Source organism: Nicotiana sylvestris, chromosome 2 (genome assembly GCF_000393655.2).
Source record: "Nicotiana sylvestris chromosome 2, ASM39365v2, whole genome shotgun sequence".
Lineage (NCBI taxonomy): Eukaryota > Viridiplantae > Streptophyta > Magnoliopsida > Solanales > Solanaceae > Nicotiana > Nicotiana sylvestris.
In genome coordinates this window covers 49,279,646-49,299,307 of record NC_091058.1, presented here as the reverse complement: position 1 = coordinate 49,299,307, position 19,662 = coordinate 49,279,646, and positions in this window count along the sequence as shown.

The following is a 19,662-nucleotide window of genomic DNA, read 5'->3' as shown; positions in this document are numbered from 1 at the left end:
TGGATTCGCATGGAAGAAGAGGCAAGAGGCCAAGATGCACTTATGCAATCGGAAGAGAGCACTCTACAACCCATCACTACAAAGGTAATTTAATTACTTCAAATAATATTACTCCTTAAACTCAAAAAAAATACTTCTTTGAAGCCGAAGAAGAAGACTTTTAAGAAAAATTATGGTAGACCTCCCAAGAAGAATAATGGTGCAAATAACCAAGCACAAAATCAACAAATTCAAATTGCGAAACCATGTTTTGTCTGTGGCAAGAGTGGGCATATTGCTCAATTTTGCAAATTTCAAAAACGTGGTCCTATACCACATGCAAACGTTACCGAAGAGCCACTTGTGGCGGTGATAACAGACATTAACATGGTAGAAAATGTTGATGGATGGTGGGTTGATTCTGGAGCAAACCATAATGTTTGCTATGATAGAGATTGGTTTAAAGTGTATACTCCATTTGAGGAACCCAAAACCATCATGCTTAGTGATTTTCACACAACCCAGGTGCTTGGAAAGGGAGAGGTCGAGTTGAAGTTTACTTCAGGAAGAGTATTAACTTTGAAAGACGTACTTTATACTCCTTCAATGAGAAAAAAATTGATGTCTAGTTTTCTTCTTAACAAGGCAGGCTTCAAACAAATTATTGAGAGTGATCAATATGTAATAGTGAAAAAGGGTATTTTTGTGGGTAAGGGGTATGCATGTGATAGGATGTTCAAGTTGAATGTTGAGATGAATAACACTTCTTCTAGTTCTGTTTATATGCTTTCTTTTACTAATTTTTGGCATGATCGTTTGTGTCATATTAATAATCGTTATGTGAGAATCATGAGTAGTTTAGGATTAATTCCAATGATTAAAAAGAATTTTAAAAAATGTGAGGCTTGTAGTAAAGCTAAAATAACTAAAATGCCCATCTTCAAGTTGAAAGAAAAACTGAATTATCAGAATTAGTTCACACTGATATTTGTGAACTTGGAGGAATTTTAACTCGTGGAGGAAATAGATATTTTATCACTTTTATTGATAATTTCTCTAAGTAAACATATGTTTACTTGATGAAAAATAAAAGTGATGCGTTTGAAAATTTTAAAAATTATCTCCATGAGGTTGAAAATTAATTCGGTAGAAAAATAAAAAGAATTAGAAGTGATAGAGGCCGTGAATATGAGTCTAATTAATTTAATTCTTTTGTTATATCATTGAGAATAATTCATGAAACTACTCCACCTTATTCTCCTACATCAAATGGTGTGGCTGAAAAAAAAAGAACTTTGGTAACTAATGTCATGCTTATTGAGTCAAATCACCTTTAAATTTGTGGGGTGAAATTATTTTGACTGCATATTATGTGTTGAATATGGTGCCTCATAAAAAAATAAAATTGACACCATTTGAGTTGTGAAAAAATTACAAGCCAAATTTGGGTTATTTAAGAATTTGGGGTTGTTTAGCCTATGTTAGGCTAACGGATCATAAAATTATGAAATTGGGTAAAAAAATTACCACTTGTGCTTTTCTTGGTTATGCTTCTAATAGTACAACCTCTAGATCTTTAAATCTTGAAGAGAATATAATTATAGAATCAGGTGATGCTATTTTTCATGAAAATAAATTTCTATTTGAGTCTAAAAATAGTGGGGGTCAAAGAGATAAAGATAATTTTTTGTCTATGCCTAGTTCTTCTACTTCTATTTTGCAAAATAAAGAAAATGATGCTTTTGAGTTAAGAAGGAGTAAAAGAGCTAGAATAGAAAAAGATTTTGGTCATAATTTTATGTTTTTAATATTGAAAATGACCCTCTTACTTTACAAGAAGCTTTATTATCATCTGATACTATTTTTTGAAAAGAGCCTGTAAATGATGAAATGGAGTCACTAATTTCTAATAAAACTTGGAAGTTGGTTGATTTACCACCAAGTTGTAAAACAATTGGGTGCAAATGGGTCCTAAGAAAAAAATTAAAACCGGATGAATTTATTGATAAGTATAAAGTTATGTTAGTTGTTAAAGGTTTTAAGCAACTAGAAGGCCTAGAATTTTTTGATACTTTTTCTCCGGTAACTAGAATTACATCCATTAGACTTTTAATTGTTGTTGCTGCAATTTTTGATTTGCATATTCATCAAATGGATGTAAAAAACTGATTTTTTATATCGGGACCTAAATGAAGAAATTTATATGGATCAACCTGAGGGTTTTATAGAAGCAGACCAAGAAAGTAAAGTGTGTAAACTTACTAAATCCCCTATATGGCTTGAAACATGGCCTAAGCAATGGCATGAAAAGTTTGATTCCTGCATGATTGAAAATGGTTTTAAATCAAAGTGTGATAAGTGTATCTATCATAAGTCTTGGAATAATTCACGTGTAATTGTTTGCCTCTATGTTGATTATTTATTAATATTTGGCTCTAACATGAATGTTATTGGAGAAACTAAAAGCATGCTTAGTAGCCATTTTGACATTAAAGATTTGGGTGAGGCAGATTTCATTCTTGGAATGAAACTTACTAGAACATGTGATGAAATTTTCTTGACTAGTCACATTATGTTGAGAAAATTTTGAAAAAAATATAATTTTATTGATTGCAAGCATGTTGTAACCCCTTTTTGATTCACACTTATTTCCTGTACTAAGTGGCAATGATGTGATAAATCAAAAGGAATATGCTAGCTTAATCGGAAGCTTGAGATATGTGACTGATTGTACTCGGTGTGAGCACGTGATTTTTGCCTCACGAAAACTACTCCCAAATAAATCAAAAATAAAACTAATTTCTTTTAGTGTGCAATTTTAGAATTTGTGTTGCGTTTATTAATTGTTTGTGTTTTGTCCGTAAAATGTTTGCTTTGTTATAATTAAACAAAATTAAAATAAAAAATACATGTTTCATGCATATCTAGGATTTAAGTATGCATTTAATTAAGTTAATTTAAATAAAATCACAAAAATATGCATTTGTTCTATTTTTAATGTTCCACTGTATAATTAATGTTTTGTCTATGTGTTAATAGTTGTTAAAAAGGTAATTAATATCTTTGTAAGGGTAATTTTGTTTTTATAATTTTAATTAAGATTTTATTAATTAATAATGAAATTAGAAAATAAAAAAATAAATAAATACAAGTTGTACAAAATCGGACCTGGATTAAAATCCAGGCCCAAATCAATTTACCCCCCCCCCCACAGCCCAGTCCAAACAACCCCATGTCCGGTCCAATTCAAACAAACCGAAACGACGACGTTTCATCATCCTTCATCAAGGGCCGTTGGATTAAGTCCATCCAACGACCAAGATTTCATCACCCTAACCCGAGACCCTTACCCAATCTAATACCCGGTTCAACCCGTCCCCCTAACTTAAACCAAACGACATCGTTTGGTTAAGTGAATAGATCTCAGCCATCCATCATGCCTAAGCCAACGGACAATATCAATCCACCCTTCCCCTATATAAGGCCCAAACCCCTATCCCGGCCCCCTAACTAGACACCCCCCTTCTTCACTATTCATCATCGTCTCCAAAAACCCACCCCTAACCCTAGCCGCCCTAGCATCCCACCGCCTGAAACCCGGCGGCAACAACGCCGCCGGTCACCAAAATAACACCCCAGACTCCTCACAACCCCCTCTTCAAGGATCTGACCTTAGTTTGTGTCGAATCAGACCCCAACTCTTCGAATATTAAATCGAAGGTTGGTCTGAAAACTCAACCTTTTCCAATGGCTTCCAAAGTAACACCACAGCTTCCCCTAGATACCCTAGCTATGGATCTAGTGTTGATTTGGTTCGAATCCCTTCGGAACTCTTTGAATCTTCTTTTGAAGGTTCGAATCAAAAATGAACTCACTTAGATTCCTTTCAAATTAACACCAAATAACCCCTAGGCTTCCCTCACCCTTGTGTCATCTTTGGTTCCTTTCAAATCTGCCCAGAAGTGTTCGGATTTAATATCCAAAATCTGAAACCCTAAAAATTTTCCAATCTTGGAATTTTTTCAATTCAAACGAGGGATTGAGGTTTAATCGACCTTAGTCGAAGTATTTTCAGTTGAAAATACTTCGACTAAGGTCTGTTTGATTTCAAAAAGTCCGAATCCAAGTCGAGTTTGAGTCCGGTTGAATTTGAAGGTTCAGAGGTATTTTTTCTATTTCTTATGTGTATTCTACGTGTATTCTATAGTTTGTTTAAATTTTCATAATTTTCTAGTCAATTCTGTTATACTGTCTCCTACCCGTCTACTTGATTCCAAATGTGAATTGTTTCTGTTGATTGTGATTATGTACAATGTGTGTAATCGACTTGATTAAGTTCGTCGATTAGTTATATTGTGAATCTTGTTTCTAAAATTGTTGACTGAAGCAACCTATTTCGGGTGGATTATTTTGTTGTAATTAGTTGTTTCTTATTTGATAATCAGTTTGATTAATATTCATTAATTAAGTCATCTTTGTTCATAGTTCAATAAAATTCATCAAATAGGTGTTATGATTTCTGAACATTAAAGTTCAGGGCAGTGTCAAAAAACTGACAATGCTCCTGCATTTGTTACTCTTTGTTCAGTTGTTGAATTTCAGTTGAAATGTTCTGTTGAGTTTTGTGTATTGTTAATATGTTTGTATGCAAGTTCAGTGTTCAATCTGAATTTAGCTCTCCTTGTTTAGCATAATCTGTAAAGACAGAAGGTTTGTTTGATTCAGGGGTTGGTTATTTGCTGCTAAACATGTTAGTTCAGATAAATTTGTTAAGGTTTAGGCAGTTTGGTTTGGGGCTGTAATAACAGTAAAATTACGGGGCATTTCTGGGATAAAACAATAAGGGTAATATGATATAATAGTGGGCTGATAATGGAGTGTTAATGGCTATTAGTTAAAGATAATAATGGGGAACAAGGGATAATGGGGCTGCTGAAAATCAGGTTAGGATCATATAAAATATTAAAAAGTAGTTTTAATGGAAAACTTTCTGATTTTAAAAGGAGAAGGGGTCCAGGCAGACCTGTATAAGAAGGGGGAATGGGGACTGACTTGAGACAGAGAAAAAAAAAGAGAGCAGATTTTTGGAAGAAGAAAAATTTGAAACAAGAGAGAGTTTTTCAGACAGAGAGGGGCAGATTTTAGGAGATTGGAAGAGGAAATTGAGAGAGAAAAAATCTGGTTTTCAAGGCATTAGGGAATATACTCAGATATAAACATAGAGAGATATACAGAAGGAAAAAGATAAAATTTGAGAGAGGGAAGTCAAGTAGAAAAAGAAATTTGAAAAGGAAGATAGAAAGAAAAGAAAACAGAAACAGAAAAATCAGAAATAAGGAATCCGAAACAGGAAGAAACTGAAATCTGAAATGTATTCTTTCTGGAATCTGTCCGTTGTTTGCCTGTGAATATTGTTCAGTCCAAATCTGAAATTTTTCTTAAGTCTCTGTCACTGTTCATCTGGGTCAACGGGTCTTGTTCAGACTTGCTGTGTTATTGGTACATTCTACTGATTTTGTTATTGCTGTTACTGCTGAAATTTACTCCTCCTACCTTCATTTTCAGGTACATGTCTTTTAAAATTTATGTTGGGAAGAGATTCAACATGACAAATAAATAGAGTTTGAATTGTAATACTGTCTTCTACTCATTTGAGTTCTTAGTTGAAAATTTCAGCTTTGGTTTCATGTTGGTTAACCAGTAATGAGTTCGAATCGATGGCTACAAGTTAATTGTCTTATTTTGAAATTCATATAAAACTTTGTAATAATGTTATCCATGTCAAATTTCATTAGTTTAGTTATCTATGAGTTGTGTAAATAGGAAGTATGGCAGAAAGTTGGCTTTTATTTACACTTTATGGTATTGTTAGATAGGTATAGCATAATATGGCATTATCAAAGAAAATATGCTATTAGTTTATTTTGTTAATTAGTTGTTGTTTAAAGCTAGATGATGATTGGTTGTAATTTGCTATCTTTTGGCATAACATTGGTTGTGTTCATAATTTATAGTTGAAAGATGCGTTAGTATAATCCGTATGTTCAAAATGTCAAATATGGTAAGTAATATTGTATGCAATATCATTTTATTAAGTCAACAAGACTTGTTCTCTTTCTTAATAATAAAGGGCTTAGGAACTTATACAATGTGAAAATTAATAGTTAGTAATAATTCACATAGATTGAGAATCAAATTGGTTTGATTATATCTATATCTATCCTAACTCAATCATAGGCATAATTAATTAAATTAATTTCGTCTATTAAGATTAAAACGAGTATATGAGAATAAGTTGAGATGTATATGCACAAATTGCAACACTTTAAATCAATGGTAATTAGAAATAGAATTTGCATTAAGTAAAATAATGAAAATTCTTGGAAAATATTTCCTTCTTTTATGAATCATTCATTTTCAGTTTCATATGCAATTTATTCTTTGGCATATATATATATATATATATATATATATGTCATATTTGTTTTAAAGATAGTATTAATCATATTTTTATTCTGTCCTTTGAATTTGAATAGCTGGAATGAATATAATTTATATTCGGAAATTATAATCAATGGGCAACATTCAATAAATTGTGAATTCTTTTTCAAGAATTAAGGGGTATCTTAAATGAAGATTTCTCATAATATAATAAACAATTTGTGGAAAAATCCCCGATATCATTACAAATATTTTGCGCAATTAGGGATACGTTCGCGTACCCTGATTATATTTTTAAAAGAAAAAATTCGGATTATGCGTACGCGCAATTTCGAGCGAATATTTAATAAAAGGATTTTTCCTAAGGCGTTAAATCAATTTCATAAAAACCCGAGATGTACGGTTCACTATTCAAGAAAAACAAATATTCTTGATTCGACACAATTTCGAAAAATGATTGTTTAATAAATATATTACCAAAAGTTATCGTGTACACGTACGCGTGACACAATTCCGCATTTTTAAAATTTATAACACGAATATACGTACGCGTAATTCGATTCAAAGAAGGGTCCTCAATCACAATAAGTATAAGCGGTAGTAAAATCATGTAACATCAATATATTTAATAAAATCAAGATAATTAAGCCAATAATAAAAACAGTTAAGCGACCGTGCTAGAACCACGGAATTCGGAAATGCCTAACACCTTCTTCCGGATTAACAGAATTCCTTACTCAGGATTTCTGGTTCGCAGAATAATAAACAGAGTCATATTCTCCTCGATCCAGGGATTGAAATTGGTGACTTGGGACGCCTTAAAATTCCCAGGTGGCGACTCTTAAATGATTAAATAAATCCCGTTTCGACTGTCCTTCAATTGGAGAAAACTCCCCACGCGCCCCGCGGGCGCGGTGAAAAGGAGGTGCGACAGCTCTGGCGACTCTGCTGGGGAATTTTACAACAGTGTTATTGTAACCCAGAACCATTGGTTCAGGGTTTAAAGAATTCGAGCTTAAAATATCTGTGTTAATTGGCTTTATTTACTATATGATTTTCAACTGTTTATATGCTAATATGCTAAATGTTTTTTTACCGCTTTAATATTATTTGAATTGTGAATATATACAATTGCTACGAAACCCCCTTCTTTCTGAGTCTTCTGAATTTATGGTGTACACGTGCGCGTGACCCACCTTTCTGTTAAAGTCATACCAAATAAGACGGAGTTGGGACAAGTAACTAGGCCGGGCAGACTTTCGTGCTCCCGGTACGTTGCCCCCGCTTCGGCTCAAACTGTCCGTTTGGGTAAGCCAGGTTTAGAACAATCAACCTAAGGTTTTACACTTAGAATAACTCAGCCATGTACCGGATCCCTAGTAGGAACGTCTATTTGCATCATACACATTTGGCCTTGGAGACTCAACACAGGGGTTGGGTCTGTCTAGGACAGGTGAACCCAAAAATTAAAAGACCATCATGATGCATCCTACTTGTTACTTGTGCATTCATTTGCCTCGAACATGCTTGTTGACCAGCTTAAATAAAATCATGGTAAGCAGAAAGGAATAAAATGGGTTGTTTTAAAAATTTCAAAAAAAAATATATAGTTTTAAATTTTGAAATAAAGATATTTAATAAATAATAAAAAAAAAATTCGAAATGATTTTTAGTATAAATTTTCCAAAATGAATTTTTGACTTTATTAAAATTAAATTTCAGATACAAAATGAGCACCGCACAAAGCCCCTCATCCACAAGTTCGGAGGAATTTCTATGTCAGCTTCAAATGTGGTGGTATGATTTAGGCGAAGACGGTCAAAAATGGGTCGTCAAGCATTTGGGAAATCTCACGGACATTATGAAAGTTGAACCTCGGGATGATCTGATTACGGCGTTAGTAACTTTCTGGGATCCTGTTCACAATGTTTTTCGTTTCTCTGACTTCGAGCTTACTCCTACATTAGAGGAGATAGCTGGCTATGTTGGTTTTGACAGAAGTTTAAGAAATCAAAGCTTGATATTCACAAAGGCTCCTTCAATACATCGATTCTTCGGTCTTCTGAACATCAGCAGTCAAATCAGGAAAAGCAATGTCATCAATGGATGTTGTTCCTTCAATTTTTTGTATTCCAGGTTTGGAAAGTCAGATGGGTTCGAAATTCATGAGAAAGGCCTTACTAATAAGCAAAACAAAGACACTTGGCAGATGCACCGTCGATTTGCTTTCATGGTGGCTTTTCTAGGAGTCATGGTCTTCCCAAATAAAGAGCGAACAATTGATATTCGCACCGCAAAAGTTGTGCAAATCCTCACCACTAAAGAAAATCACACCCTTGTCCCCATCATTCTATCAGATATTTATCGGGCTTTGACTTTATGCAAATCAGGAGCGAAAGTCTTCGAAGGATGCAAAATTTTGTTGCAAATGTGGGTGATTGAACATCTCCAACAACAGCCCAAGATCATACAGTATGGGTCAAACAAAGCTAATTGCATCGAGAGCTATGAGGAAAGAACAAAAAATTATCAAGCTCCAGAAGGGATAGAAGCATGGGTATCTCATCTAAAGGCTTTAACGGCAAATCAAATTGAATGGACTCTGGGATGGCTCCCGATGAGAGAAGTAATACATATGTCAACCTCAAATAGTTATCTACTACTATTGGGATTGAGAAGCATTCAGCCGTATGCACCACTAAGAGTCCTAAGGCAACTAGGGAGATATCAAATAGTTCCTGATGAGGAAGATTTGAGTATGCAAGTAATCGAATTACACCCAGAAGCCACTATTCCCGAAGCTTTACTTCAGCAAATGTGGAATGGGTGCCGATACTTGAAAAGTGATACTCAAGTCCTAGACGCTACCAAGGGTGAGATAAATCCTGGATATGCAAGGTGGTTCGAAAAACGGTCTCGCGTGGATGATGTACCAGAACCTGAGCTAAAAAGGCCAACAAAAAGACCCCATGTTCAAAACTTCAATGATAAAATCCAAGAGCGGTTGATCTGGGGAGAAAAAGAAAAAGGGTACAAAGCAACTATCCATGCCCTAAAAGAAAATCTAAGAAGCCTCAGTTTAGAGAAAGATTTGCAAGAACAAGAAGCCGAAGGCGAGAAAAAGAGTCTAGCTTGTGAGAATGAAAATCTTCATGCTCGATTCCAAAAAATGAAAAGAGTCTCTGAAAAGCCAAAGAGGAGCTGGAAGGATCAAAAAACCATAGCCAATCTCTTTGAAAAAATGCAAGATTATGATTCCATTCTTGCGGAAAACGAAAGGGCATTGAGCAAAGCAAAAGAAAGGATCCAACAATTAAACGAAGAAGCCAGATCTAACAGGGAACGCCAAGATAGGCAATCCGAAAAAGACAAGGCCCAATTCAAGAAGGAAAAAGACTGTTGGATGCGATCAGAAGACCAGCTTCGTGCACAACTAGAAGAGGCAAGAAGATGCAACAGCGAATATCAACAAGCAGACCTCGACAGGGAAAGATCGCAAGCAAGATTAGAGCAGGCCAGACTCCGAGCTCTATTAGAATCAGCTCTAGATCGTGAAAACCGTGTCAGAGATATAGCCACCACTCGTCAGCAGCAATTGCAAGACCAAGACCAACGTCTCCAAGGTTTCAGGGCACAAATCCACGACCTGGCAGTCTTCACATCTCAAAGTTATGTAAACTGCCAAGGAATGGATTATGAAAGATTTACAGAGCATGCGCCCACTTTTGCTCGTCATCTAGCAATGGAGTTGGAAAGGATGTATCGTACGCTGGGAGGCCATCCAGGTCAAGCCCCACATTGAGCAGATAATCCAATATTAGAGAACAAAAGTGGAAAGTGGGGCATTTTGTGAGATGTTATGAATTGTATCTTTTATTCTGATTTAAGTGTGTGTGTTTCAAGCTATTTTCTTAAAGTTTTCGAATGTAATTCCATCTTTGTGTAATAAATAAACATGATTGACTTTGGTCCGAACTACGCAAGGTCTGATTCATGTTTGACATAATACATAGGCAATCTCTAAGAGTCGACCACCACGATAAAGATATCTATAGTAAATAAAAGCGAATGACAATTTTTCAATTTCAATAAAGCTGGGACGATACAAGCAACCGAGCGAATGCATAATAGAAAGGGATTATTTGTCTAGGAGCATTGCATCTCAACGTGTGATTATATATGTGTTAAACTCTCAAAACTAACAAGTTTGTTCATTTTCAGAATTCAAGCAGTTAGTTTCTCTAAAGAGTATACTGGCATATTATCACTATCACACAAGATCAAAAGGACCAATACCCGAAAGTATGTCTATCCCAGATGTTGACACAGGTATGGAGATAGAAGATATGGATGTAGGGAAAATGAAAGGAGAGATGTTTAAGCTCAAGCAGCAAATGGCTGAAATGTACCAAGCTTGGTCTACAGGACAGTTACCCCCATCTTACCCAAATAACCCTGCTCCATCAATGACCCAAACTCAGGATAATATCACCACTGAATTATCCCCAAGTTTCCCCATTTATCAGCACTACCGAGGCACCACCTCTCAGACACCACAGTCTCCACCTCCAAAACCAGTTCCGTACCTTCCTCCACCTATGACTCCTATTTTCGTAGCACCTCCCCCTGCTACATTTCACAAATCTCCTAGTGAGCCTACATTTCAGGCCCAAGACAACCAATATTACCCCCCGGAGCCCACCTTCAAAGCCTCCGAAATCAATTCAACTGCTCCTCGGTTTGATCTCCCAACCGAAATTGACAAGCCAGCCAAAAATGCTGAACAAGAAGAGATGTTCAGGAAGGTCAAAAGTCTAGAACAATCGTTCCGAGACATGCGGGGATTAGGTGGGCAAGTCAGTGTAGCATACAAAGATTTATGCTTATTCCCTAATGTACAATTGCCAGTTGGCTTCAAGATGCCCAAATTTGACCTATACAGCGGGCACGGCGACCCAGTAGCCCACTTAAGGGGTTTCTGTAGCAAGATGCGAGGAGCTGGGGGAAAAGATGAATTATTGATGGCTTACTTCAGTCAAAGTCTAAGCGGATCAGCTTTGGAGTGGTATACACGCCAGGACCATGGAAGATGGTACACCTGGGATGACCTGGCACAGGCATTCGCATACCATTTCCAATACAATCTGGAAATCATCCCAGATCGATTATCTTTGACCAAATTTGAGAAGAAACACAATGAAAGTTTCAGAGAGTATGGTTTTCGGTGGAGAGAACAGGCAGCAAGAGTGGATCCTCCTATGAAGGAGAGCGAAATGGTAGACTACTTCCTCCAAGCCTTGGAACCAACTTACTATGCCCACTTGGTTTCAGCGGTTGGAAAATCATTCAACGAGGTAGTGAAGATGGGAGGTATGGTGGAAGAAGGCCTCAAGACAAATAAAATCATGAGCTATTCAGCAATTAAGGCAACTACTCAAGCTATTCAAGGCGGGGTAGGAGGAATCGGAAGAAAGAAGAGGGAGGAAGCAGCCGTAGTTGATTCAGGAATTTGGCCGGGACCCAGAGGTTCACCGCTTTACTATAATCAACAACGACCTTCGCCAATCAGCTTACCACCATGATTCATCCCAACATTACTATCACCCTTCAGAGCCTCATTTTGCCATTAACCATGCTCAAGCATACAATCAGCCACCTGTTCACACCAATTGGCGTGCTCCTGTCACACCAAATACTTACCCACGAGCTTATCCCGGACCAGGTTTCAGGCCTAGGCCAGCATTCAGGGGAGAAAGGGAACAGAAAAAGAAAACTTACACTATATTGGGAGAGTCTTACACTAGTCTGTTCCACAGGCTGAGACAGCTAGACATGTTGAGACCAATACAATCCAAACTACCCAATCCTCCTCCAAAGAATCTGGATTACACCATTAGCTGTGAATATTGCTCCGGTGCACCAGGCAATGATACAGAGAAATGTTGGCATTTGAAAAATGCAATACAAGAGCTGATTGATACTAATAAAATCGAGGTTCAAACCCCCGAAGCTCCAAATATCAATAGAAATCCAATGCCAGCCCATCAAGAGGCTAATATGATAGAAATCATACAAGCTGATGGGGAGACAAAGAAGCCGTCACAAACTGTCATGATGATCAAGTCTCATGAAACCAAGCCAGATAAGCAGTTAATGGAGGAGAAGCCGGTGTCTAAGCAGAACAAAAATGGTGATGAACCGTCTATGATAGTCGATGAGGGATCATCGAGCAAAGTTGCCGCAAAACAAGAAAGGCCGAAAGTGATAGTACCAGGGGTTGCTAACAAACCCATTGTATTCGTGGAAGGAGCCCGTACAGATCGGGTTATTATTGCACCTGTAATCCAGCTGCCGGTCATCAACAACAAAGCCATCCCATGGAACTATGAACGGGTGACTGTAATGTACAAGGGCAAAGAAATCAAGGAAGAAGTGTGTGAGGTGCAAGGCTTGACACGTTCGGGAAGATGTTTTACTCCCGAAGAGTTGAGAAAAACTAAAAACAATCCAATACCAACAAAGAGAGCTGTGACGGAAGAAGAGACGGAGGAGTTTTTAAGAAAAATGAAACTCCATGGTTATTCTGTTGTGGATCAATTAAAGAAGACCCCCGCTCAAATTTCATTGTTGTTATTACTGATCCATTCAGAGGAACACCGTCTGGCGTTGATGAAAATCCTGAATGAAGCTCATGTTCCTGAAAAGATCTCTGTAAATCATTTGGGCAAAATAGCCAACAGAATCTTTGAGACAAACAGAATTACATTTGCTGATGATGAATTACCTGTGGAAGGTACCGAGCACAACAGAGCTCTTTACCTCACCGTGAAATGTGAAAACTCCGTAGTAACCCGGGTATTGGTTGACAATGGGTCCAGTGCAAACATATGCCCTCTCTCCACTTTAAACAAATTAAAAATTAAAGAGGAGAGGATCCAAAAGAATAGTATCTGCGTACGAGGATTTGACGGTGGAAGCAGAGATTCATTTGGCGACATAGTATTGGAACTAACTATAGGGCCAGTTGAATTCACAATGGAATTTCAAGTGTTGGACATGACTGTTTCTTACAACTTGTTGTTGGGTCGACCATGGATCCATGCTGCTAAAGCAGTCCCGTCAACACTACATCAGGCTGTCAAGTTTGAATGGGACCATCAAGAAATAGTCGTGCATGGAGAAGAAAGTTTAAATACTCACAACAGTACCATTGTACCGGTCGAGGGAACAGAAATTGACCAAGGACCATGGGTATACCAAGTGTTCGACACGGTGTCGGTAGAGAAAATTCCAGAAGGGAAATACCTTTCGAATCCAAAGATATCCTCTGCATCAGTCATGGTAGCTTATGAAATGCTGAAGAATGGCTTTATACCCGGCAAAGGTCTGGGTTTATCTTTGCAAGGAATTGTGCAACCAGTATCTCTCCCCGAGAACTGGGGAACATTCGGTTTAGGGTTCATACCCACCGCCAATGACGTGATAAGGGCCAGGAAGTTGAAACACCAAGCATGGGTTCTTCCAAAACCAGTACCACATCTGTCAAAGTCTTTTGTCAAGACCGGTGCTAAAAATCGCCCGATAACAACAATTCCTAAATCCCGGGTCAATCCTGAGGAGGAATTAATTGAAAGGTTCGAGAAATTGTTTAGTGATGTGAATATGCTGGAAGGCGGAGAAGGGTGTAGCAACGTAGAAGGTCAATTCGTCGGACCAGAAACAAATCTCAATAATTGGAAAGCCACTCCTCTCCCAATTCGAAAGGAGTCTTGGTAGTTTATTTTGATTTTTTCTTTCAGTTTGTTTGGGTTATTTCAAGGTTGTAATCCCAAAGTTTATCTTACAGTTGGTTTGAAGTATGCAAAACCTTGTTATCTTTCATCATCCAATAAAAAGCAGTTTCCCTTTTATTATCATTCCTGATAGTTTTCTTTTCTTTTTCTTCTTTCCTATACAGTTCCTTTTACGCTGGCTCTAGTGATATGGCATGCATGAGGAATCCTCAGCCCAGTCTTAAAAATCAATCTGGTTCCGAAGTAATAATTCAAGAAATATATTGTGATTATGAATCAGAATATGATGAAGATGAGGTTTTTGAAGAGATTAGTAAAGAGTTAATTCACTTTGAGGAAAAAATCAAACCTAACTTGAGTGATACCGAGGACGTCAATATAGGGGACACGAGTAATATCCGAGAAACTAAAATAAGTGTCCATCTGGAACCAAAGATCCGAGAGGAGTTAATTAAAGCACTCATAGAATTCAAAGATGTTTTTGCATGGTCGTATGACGACATGCTAGGCCTGAGCACCGATTTAGTGGTTCACAAATTGCCCACCGATCCAACAGTGCCTCCTGTCAAGCAGAGGCTGAGAAAATTCAAGCCTGACATGAGTGTGAGAATTAAGGAAGAAATCACCAAACAATTGGAAGCAAAGGTCATTCGAGTCACTCGATATCCTGTTTGGTTGGCTAATATCGTTCCTGTACCAAAGAAAGACGGCAAAATTAGAGTATGCGTCGACTATCGCAATCTCAACAAAGCAAGTCCAAAGGATAATTTCCCATTACCCAATATCCATATTTTGATCGACAATTGTGCCAAGCATGATATAGGGTCTTTCGTGGATTGTTATGCCGGGTATCATCAAATTCTAATGGATGAAGAAGATGCAGAAAAGACGGCATTCATCACACCATGGGGAACTTATTGCTACCGGGTAATGCCATTCGGTTTAAAGAACGCCGGAGCAACCTATATGAGAGCAATGACCACAGTGTTTCATGATATGATACACAAGGAGATTGAGGTATACGTGGACGATGTGATCATAAAATCAAAGCATCAGGCCAACCACGTTGGGGATTTGAGGAAGTTCTTCTTAAGACTTCGCAGATACAATCTCAAGCTTAACCCTGCCAAGTGTGCATTTGGAGTTCCATCTGGAAAATTATTGGGATTCATAGTCAGTCGACGAGGCATCGAGCTAGACCCATCAAAAATCAAAGCCATCCAAGAATTGCCACCTTCCAGGAACAAAACTGAAGTAATGAGTTTGTTGGGGAGATTGAATTATATCAGCAGGTTTATTGCTCAGCTCACAACAACCTGTGAGCCCATTTTCAAATTGTTGAAAAAGGATGTTGCGGTCAAATGGACCGATAAGTGTCAAGAAGCGTTCGATAAGATAAAAGGGTACTTATCAAAACCACCCGTGTTGGTCCCGCCAGAGCCAGGAAGACCTTTGATTCTTTACTTAACGGTTTTGGAAAATTCATTTGGTTGCGTATTAGGGCAACATGACCTCACTGGCAGAAAAGAACAGGCCATCTACTACCTTAGCAAGAAGTTCACAGCTTATGAAGTTAAGTATACTCATCTGGAAAAGACATGTTGCGCCCTAACATGGGTAGCTCAAAAATTGAAACACTATTTGTCATCCTACACTACTTACCTCATTTCTCGGTTGGATCCATTGAAATACATTTTTCAAAAGCCTATGCCAACAGGAAGACTTGCAAAGTGGCAGATATTGCTCACAGAATTTGACATCATCTATGTGACTCGAACTGCAATGAAAGCTCAAGCGCTGGCCGATCATTTAGCCGAAAACCCGGTCGATGAGGAATATGAGCCATTGAAAACTTATTTTCCTGATGAAGAAACAATGCATATCGACGAGGTGAAGCAAATTGAAAAACCTGGCTGGAAACTTTTCTTTGATGGAGCCGCTAACATGAAAGGAGTCGGAATAGGAGCTGTAATCATTTCTAAAACAGGGCATCACTATCCTGTTACGGCTCAATTACGATTTTATTGCACCAATAATATGGCTGAATATGAAGCTTGCATTTTGGGGTTAAGGCTAGCCGCCGATATGGGTATCCGAGAAATCTTAGTCATGGGAGATTCAGATCTTTTGGTACATCAAATTCAAGGAGAATGGGAAACCCGCGACTTGAAGCTCATACCATACCGACAATGTCTACATGATCTTTGTCAGCGGTTTCAATCAGTGGAATTCCTGCATATTCCAAGAATTCATAATGAGGTTGCTGATGCATTGGCTACCCTGGCATCAATGTTGCACCATCCGGACAAAGCTTATGTAGATCCCATACGTATTCAAGTCCACGATCAGCACGCTTATTGCAATATGGTTGAAGAAGAATTTGATGGTGAACCATGGTTCCATGACATCAAGGAGTATATCAGGATGGGTATATATCCCGCACAAGCCACAGGAGATCAAAAGAGGACCATTAGGCGATTGGCAAATGGATTCTTCTTAAGCGGAGGAGTTTTGTATAAAAGAACACCAGATCTTGGATTATTAAGATGCATAGATGCCAGACAAGCTACAACTGTCATGTCTGAAGTACATTCAGGAGTTTGCGGACCCCACATGAGTGGATATGTGTTGGCAAAGAAAATCCTCCGAGCTGGTTACTATTGGCTTACCATGGAGCGAGATTGTATCAGTTTTGTGCGCAAGTGTCATCAATGCCAAATACATGGAGATTTGATTCATTCTCCACCATCCGAGTTGCACACAATGTCGGCACCATGGCCCTTCGTTGCTTGGGGCATGGATGTGATTGGACCAATTGAACCGGCAGCATCCAATGGACACAGGTTCATTCTGGTGGCTATTGATTATTTTACCAAATGGGTTGAGGCCAAGACATTCAAATCAGTGACCAAGAAAGCTGTGGTCGATTTTGTCCACTCAAATATCATATGTCGATTCGGAATCCCGAAGGTGATCATCACAGATAATGGTGCTAATCTTAACAGCAACTTAATGAAGGAAGTATGTCAACAGTTTAAGATTACACATCGCAACTCTACCCCATATCGGCCCAAGGCGAATGGAGCAGTAGAAGCAGCCAACAAAAACATAAAGAAGATACTTCGGAAAATGGTAGAAGGTTCAAAACAATGGCATGAAAAATTACCATTTGCATTATTGGGATACCGCACTACTGTTCGCACTTCAGTAGGAGCAACTCCTTATTTGTTGGTATATGGCACTGAAGCAGTAATTCCTGCAGAAGTTGAGATTCCTTCCCTTCGGATCATCGCCGAAGCAAAGATTGATGATGAGGAATGGGTCAAAACCCGTCTAGAACAGTTAAACTTGATTGACGAAAAACGATTGACCGCAGTATGCCATGGCCAATTATATCAAAGAAGAATAGAAAGAGCATACAACAAAAAGGTGCGTCCCCGGAAGTTTGAAGTAGGTCAGCATGTGCTGAAACGTATTCTTCCACATCAGGTTGAAGCAAAAGGCAAATTTGCCCCGAATTGGCAAGGACCATTCATTGTGACCAGAGTATTATCGAATGGTGCACTATGTTTAACAGATATTGAAGGCAAATGCATAGATATGGCGATCAATTCTGACGCGGTAAAAAGATATTATGCATAACTTTTTGAATGTTTGTATTTAACACTATTTCGAAGATTGAAATGACAAAGACAATTTATTCTGCTATCCAAACACTATACCATTTGCTTCCCCTTTGAGCCATACTTGTTTCTTTCCTACCCTCTCTTGGAATAATAATAAAAAAAAAAAATATAAAAAAAAAATCATCACTATTATTCGTGAACTACGTTTGACCTGATTCCTCAAAGAAGGATACGTAGGCGCCTCACGGCTCGGTCATAAGGTGCACAACATACACAATGTGCACGAAAAGAAACATTAAGAGACCCCAATCAAGAAACTGGGGCAGGAATCGTATTGGAAATAAGAAAAGATTCCAAGAGTTGTAATTTTAAACCCATACCAAAGCTATTTAGCTTTTAATACCTTTTCCATTTCTAACCCCATACCAAAAAGACTTTTCGATCAATCTTAGAAAAATGCTGAGGCAAGCAAATGAAGTGGTTCATAACACTCTGGTACAAACAAGAAAAGAAAGTAAAAATGAGAGAGTCTTATAGGTGAAAACCCACACGGGCACCATAAGGCGACGAAAGTTGAGAGAAAAGTAAAATGAGAGAGTCTTATTGGTGAAAACCTTCGTAGGCACCATAAGGCGAAAAGAAAGTGAAGAAGTGAAAAATGAGGAAAATTTATCGATGAAAACTCCTTGAGACAATTGAAAGGAGATTGATTAAAAGACTGGGTTGATTAATCCGAAATGCATACCCTGATCATTGGTGCCAGTAATTCCAATCAGATAAGTCCTTTATTCCTTTTCCAACAGTCATCCAAAAATTGGATTTTTCTTTTCATTCTATAATTGTCGAAATCAGCGCATTTCGCTACTAATAATCTTACTTTCTCCAAGCTTTGAGATAAGTTTTATTCCAAACAAATAAGAAGGAATGTCAAGGTATACTACCAAGATTCAAGGCTGCAAGATACAGCCACGAAAGGTGGGAGATAAAATATGGGTGTAAGAAAGGTGAAATCAAAAGTGGATCAGCAAAGTCAGAAGGGGCATATGATTACAGTTAAAAGGTTTTGAAGGAAAACATACAGAGGGGAATCCTATAGTCAAGGATCAATTACAAAGACAAAACAGTCTTTTCAACCATTCCGAGGCAATAAAGAGAGACAAAGAGAAGCATCACCATCTGCAAGAATACCACAGCCAACCACCCTGCTTTAAACTAACGAAGTTTTCTTTGATTTAAAACAGGGGCAAATACAATATTTGTGTCAGGAAATACCCGATAAGAAGTTAAGAAGAAGTTAGGCGTCCACCTGGAGAATGAGGATGAGAATAGAAGAAGTCAGGCGTCCACCTGGAGAATGAGGATGAAGAATTTAAGAAGAAGTCAGGCGTCCACCTGGAGAATGAGGATGAGAAAAGAAGAAGTCAGGCGTCCACCTGGAGAATGAGGATGAGAATTGAAGAAATCAGGCGTCCACCTGGAGAATGAGGATGAAGAATTTAAGAAGAAGTCAGGCGTCCACCTGGAGAATGAGGATGAGAAAAGAAGAAGTCAGGCGTCCACCTGGAGAATGAGGATGAAAAAATTGAAGAAGAAATCAGGCGTCCACCTGGAGAATGAGGATGGGAGAAAGAAGAAGTCAGGCGTCCACCTGGAGAATGAGGATGAAAAAGAAGAAGTCAGGCGTCCACCTGGAGAATGAGGATGAAGAATTAAAGAAGTCAGGCGTCCACCTGGAGAATGAGGATGAGAATTGAAGAAGTCAGGCGTCCACCTGGAGAATGAGGATGAGAATTGAAGAAGTCAGGCGTCCACCTGGAGAATGA